General features: G+C 33.5%; 1 long non-coding RNA gene across 2 annotated transcripts; it reads right to left on the bottom strand.

Moving 5' to 3' along the window:
* Positions 1 to 1,111: 1,111 nt before the first annotated feature.
* LOC144845824 (uncharacterized) lies at positions 1,112 to 4,800 on the bottom strand. 2 transcript variants are annotated; one of them, XR_013612598.1, is made up of 3 exons: positions 4,607 to 4,800; positions 4,381 to 4,518; positions 1,112 to 1,216 (listed from the first exon to the last, which is right to left on the bottom strand). It is a non-coding gene; the product is annotated as an uncharacterized LOC144845824 (long non-coding RNA). The 2 variants fall into 2 exon arrangements; XR_013612597.1 differs by having other exon boundaries at positions 1,112 to 1,220; positions 4,390 to 4,518.
* Positions 4,801 to 6,284: the final 1,484 nt, after the last annotated feature.

The following is a 6,284-nucleotide window of genomic DNA, read 5'->3' as shown; positions in this document are numbered from 1 at the left end:
GGGCTTGCAGAATAATATTGTGTAATGACTACATATGTTATGACCAAGCACTCAATGATCTTTCTTTAGATACTTTATCTGATAGAAGGCGTAATCTATGCTATAAGTTTGCTCTGAATTGTTCAAAAAGTATTCATTTTGGAAAATGGTTTCCAGTGAAGAATGTAAGTAACATGAAACTAAGACGTGTAAAGTATCAACAACCCAAATGCAGAGTTGAAAGATATAGAAAAAGTGCAATACCATACCTTATCTCGCTTCTAAATGAATAATCATTATATATCACCCAGTACAGCTATGCAATTCTTATTGGTCCTTTTTGGTGTTTTTTTTTTTCTATTTTAATATTTTAATGCTAAACTTGTTGAATGTTCCTGTATTGTATTTCTTGTGTAAATTGCCTCCTTTTTTATATATAATTATCATTGGTTTTATACTTTTATACAAATTTTAATATTGAGAAAATGTAAATATCTTTGTAATTCAGCTAAGGCTGCGATGATGATAGTGAAATAAATGAAATGAAAAAAAAAAAATCTACTTTGTCCAAGTATGCTCACTTGCACTGATGAAGGGCTAGTGTTGCCCGAAAGCTCTGCTAACTTTTCTGGCTGTTTCACTTTATCTTTTAGCTTCTTTTTTTGTATCTCCATTGAGATCCAGCCACTGATACCCACAGCGTTGTCTTTTTCCGGTAATTTGCCTTTGGATTTATTATTATGAATTAAAAAAATATACGCTGCATTAATTGTTTCAACATATTTTAAAAATGTTATTTTCATTTTATTTATTTCACTTGAAGGTACAAAATAAAGATAATGTGAAGTAGCCTAGTACAGCTTGTAATTAATAGGCACATCAGAAAAGAAAAAACATAAACAATTAGAATATAAATGTATTATGTAACTGTACACTTATTGAGAGCAACTTATGTGAAGACCATTGGAATGCTCTTTTGGAATTGTTAGAGATTTTGCTCTCTATACTACGGTAGTAATCCTCTTTTGGGACACCCTGTGCAAAGAGACACTTAGTATCTTATATTGATATACAATCTGTAATTTCAGATTTGTAGTCATATAACATTTTAACTGAATTCAATAAACTGTATTTGATAGTCTTAACATGGAGCTATAAAATTAGTTTTATAGCTCCATGGTCTTACAATATCTACTGTTGTCTCTTGCCTTTTGGAACCTGTCCTTGGTCAATGATACTACCTGTACAAGAAATATAAATTCAATTTGTATATGACATTTAAATTTACAACTTTAAAAACCTCCATTTCTTCCTACTTTCTCATAACAATACACTAATTAAAACAATAAAATATATGAAAATGTTGCCATAATGGTAAAGGTTGTTTTTAACAGGGCAATCCCATTTTTCCTTAGTCGTGTGTGTTGCGTCGCACTTTGTAATAATGTCGCACTTTGTAACAAAGTTGTCGCACTTTGTTATACCTGTCGCACTTTGTAATAACCGACCTGTCGCACTTTTTAATAACTTGTTTTTCAGGGTTTTACAACTATATCAATGGGTTATTTGTTTTCTTTAGTAAGTCTGATAATACAATGAAGGCCATAGTCAAATAAGAGTGACTTAATGTCATGCACGCGCGCAACGCACAACACTTGATTTGGTTTACAACGTAAATAGTAAACCAACAATTTATATAATATAAACATAAACCCTGTAATACAAGTACATAGTACTGATATATGACGTTGACCTTGTAATATATCGTGCACGCGCACAACATATAACAAAAGTTGATTTGAACAACAGTGCATATGTAACCAAAGCGTTAAATGCGCACTGTAACCAATAGTGCTGAATGAAGTCAAAGAGTTAAATGTGCACTGTAACCAATAGTGCTGAATAAAGACAAAGAGTTAAATGCGCACTGTAACCAATAGTGCTGAATGAAGACAAAGAGTTAAATGTGCACTGTAACCAATAGTGCTGATTGAAGAAAAAGAGTTATATGCGCACTGTAACCAATAGTGCTGAATGAAGACAAAGAGTTAAATGCGCACTGTAACCAATAGTGCTGAATGAAGACAAAGAGTTAAAGGCCAGGTGCGGGCAAAAAATTTCTATTGATCATACATTCCAATAATTATCGATATATAGTTGCATATGTAACCAAAGCGTTAAATGCGCACTGTAACCAATAGTGCTGAATGAAGTCAAAGAGTTAAATGTGCACTGTAACCAATACTGCTGAATGAAGACAAAGAGTTAAATGTGCACTGTAACCAATAGTGCTGAATGAAGACAAAGAGTTAAATGCGCACTGTAACCAATAGTGCTGAATGAAGACGAGTTAAATGTGCACTATAACCAATAGTGCTGAATGAAGACGAGTTAAATGTCTACTGTAACCAATAGTGCTGAATGAAGACGAGTTAAATGTGCACTGTAACCAATATAGTGCTGAATGAAGACAAAGAGTTAAATGCGCACTGTAACCAATAGTGCTGAATGAAGACGAGTTAAATGTTCACTGTAACCAATAGTGCTAAATGAAGACGAGTTAAATGTGCACTGTAACCAATAGTGCTGAATGAAGACGAGTTAAATGTGCACTGTAACCAATAGTGCTGAATGAAGACAAATAGTTAAATGCGCACTGTAACCAATAATGCTGAATGAAGACGAGTTAAATGTGCACTGTAACCAATAGTGCTGAATGAAGACGAGTTAAATGCGCACTGTAACCAATAGTGCTGAATGAAGACGAGTTAAATGTGCACTGTAACCAATAGTGCTGAATGAAGACAAAGAGTTAAATGCGCACTGTAACCAATAATGCTGAATGAAGACGAGTTAAATGTGCACTGTAACCAATAGTGCTGAATGAAGACGAGTTAAATGTGCACTGTAACCAATAGTGCTGAATGAAGACGAGTTAAATGTGCACTGTAACCAATAGTGCTGAATGAAGACCAGTTAAATGTGCACTGTAACCAATAGTGCTGAATGAAGACGAGTTAAATGTGCACTGTAACCAATAGTGCTGAATGAAGACGAGTTAAATGTGCACTGTAACCAATAGTGCTGAATGAAGACGAGTTAAATGTGCACTGTAACCAATAGTGCTGAATGAAGACGAGTTAAATGTGCACTGTAACCAATAGTGCTGAATGAAGACAAAGAGTTAAAGGCCAGGTGCGGGCAAAAAATTTCTATTGATCATACATTCCAATAATTATCGATATATAGTTGCATATGTAACCAAAGCGTTAAATGCGCACTGTAACCAATAGTGCTGAATGAAGTCAAAGAGTTAAATGTGCACTGTAACCAATAGTGCTGAATGAAGACAAAGAGTTAAAGGCCAGGTGCGGGCAAAAAATTTCTATTGATCATACATTCCAATAATTATCGATATATAGTTGCATATGTAACCAAAGCGTTAAATGTGCACTGTAACCAATAGTGCTGAATGAAGACCAGTTAAATGTGCACTGTAACCAATAGTGCTGAATGAAGACAAAGAGTTAAATGTGCACTGTAACCAATAGTGCTGAATGAAGACCAGTTAAATGTGCACTGTAACCAATAGTGCTGAATGAAGACAAAGAGTTAAATGTGCACTGTAATCAATAGTGCTGAATGAAGACAAAGAGTTAAATGTGCACTGTAATCAATAGTGCTGAATGAAGCCAACGAGTTAAATGTGCACTGTAACCAATAGTGCTGAATGAAGACAAACAGTTAAATGTGCACTGTAACCAATAGTGCTGAATGACGACAAAGAGTTAAATGCGCACTGTAACCAATAGGGTTGAATGAAGACAAACAGTGAAATGCGCACTGTAACCATCAGTGCTGAATGAAGAGTTAAATGTGCACTTGAACCAATAGTGCTGAATGAAGCCAAAGAGTTAAATGTGCCCTGTAACCAATAGTGCTAAATGAAGCTGAAGCAGATGTGTACACTGGACCTCCAATTTTGAGTCCTTCCGAAATATTTTGTTCAACCACCAGAACAATGGTCGAGGAGTGACTTGAACCTGTGTTGATTGTACACAGCTATGGTTTGCGGCGCCCCTGACTTGTATATACTATATATGTATATACTTGTTACTTACTTTAGATTTACTAAAGAAAAAAAAAATCCATTGCTCCGTTTATTACAAAGTGTGACAGACGGTTATTACATTAAGTGCGACAACTTTTTTTACAAAGTGCGACAGGTATTATAAAGTGCGACAACTTTGTTACAAAGTGCGACAGGTATTACAAAGTGCGACGCAACACGCGTGCAACGCGACTCTACAGCTCACTATGTCAGTCGGATGGTAAACACTAATTCAAATTTGAGCACGCGACTTCAGCCATGTATATGGCCTTGTTATTATAAAGGCATACAATACTTACGACTCTCCAACAGTCTAAATAATACAAACACTGCCTGTTTCTTCGGCAGAAAGATTTGCCAGATCGTAGTATAGGCCAAGTGGGTTGTCATTTTCCACCTCAAACCTATGGCAATACTTAACCAAATAGCTGGAAAAAATATGGGAAAATGTTGGAAGAAAAAACAGCATAATATAAAACATTTGCAACATTTTAACTGTTGTAAAGGCATACTTACGAAGTAGACATGTACAGAGGTCTAAAAATAATGCATGCATTCCCAGTTTCTTCGACAGAAACATTTAATGGATTGTAGTTTAATAGTGGGTGGTCATGTTCCACCTCGAACCCTGTTCAAATAGAAGCAATATATTGAATGTTAAACATATTGCATAAAAATATTTAAAAACAGGCATTATTATTATTAACACAGCAGAGAAATATAAAAATGTAATATTTAAAGAACATACAAAACGTCACACATTATTTTGCCCATAATTAATAGTATAAAAAATATTGGATAATAAACAATGTAAAGCTAATAATATAATACTGTACCTACATGTTTGTGTGAGTTAAGAGTTGGTTAAAATAACAAGCATTCATTCAACAACCACTTTTTCAATTCTCGCACCATTCAGCCATCAAATTTGAAAGTTGACTTATCGAAGACAATTAAAACTATAAATAAAATAAAAAAAACAGGAACGACAAAAACAAACCGGTGAATTTAAAAGAAATAGGTTTTTTAAAACATTAAATTAAATTATGTTTTACAATTACAAATCACAAATTATAAATCTTAAGTAACTTTCGCGAAAATGCAATTTCAGTTTACTTGTTACTTTAAGACTGCTCGACGGCTTTTGAAAATTCTGTTCTATCTTTTAACAGTTAAGTCTGAAAATAATACTAAAAAGTGGTCCAGAATTGGGACCGTGGTCCGGATTGCCTCCAAAATTTAAAGGAGTGGTACTTTATCACATATCTACCTGTATTTCATTTTAGTAAAGATCTTGCAAATCTTTTTGAGTACTCCTGATAACAAACAAACATACAAACAAACAAGACACACGCGATCGATTACATTATACCTCGTTGGCGGAGGTAAATAAACTATACTAGAACACACCTGACCGTATCCTTGCCATTTGATTGGTTAATTTCATACCATGTGCCGTTCGGTAAAAGTGATATTCTAATAGCATAGTACTATTGCATGTTTAGCTTTTTGAGAACCTGTTATGCAACACAAGGAATCTACAACTAACTGTTCTACTCTCTTCTATTCAATTTACTTTGGAGCAGTAGGTGCGTTATCATACAAATAATGCAGCTTTGTAGTTGTTAGATAGAGAATATTTCACGTTGAATGATTGACATTAAATAGAACATTAAAGATGTATTGTCCCCCAAAAACATGAAAAATGAAGATTAATTAAATCAGACTTTGAATACCTTATTTTGTAGTTAATATAAAGTTAATCACTTCTGTAGAAAAAAAAAACCGGAAAAAATAATGTTTTCACTTGTAAAATGACAAAATAAATGGTTAAATTCAATCAAAAACCCATTGGCTGGCAGCCAATTTGACCATTTTTTGCTTTAAATTACATTTTTTTCAGGTAAATACATTTTTTTTAGATCCAATTTTTGGTCAAAGTGGATAACTATTACGTTACATTAAAATGGAATATTCAACAAAATTTTGTTTAAGAATTATTTTTTCAGGGGGACAATACATCTTTAAATAATCTCACCATTCAATTCATAAATATTCATTCATATATTTGGTAGAGCTAATAAATAATACATTACGCGGCCTTCAATAACCTTAACTTCATCCATCTTCAACATTTACTCAACCTTATTACCTACTTTTGACAAATAAAGCTATCATAAAAGAACACATAATA

This window comes from Antedon bifida, chromosome 6 (genome assembly GCF_963402885.1).
Source record: "Antedon bifida chromosome 6, ecAntBifi1.1, whole genome shotgun sequence".
Classification (NCBI taxonomy): Eukaryota; Metazoa; Echinodermata; class Crinoidea; order Comatulida; family Antedonidae; genus Antedon; species Antedon bifida.
The sequence above is the reverse complement of the archived record's forward strand: the minus strand, read 5'-3'. Positions and strand labels throughout refer to the sequence as shown.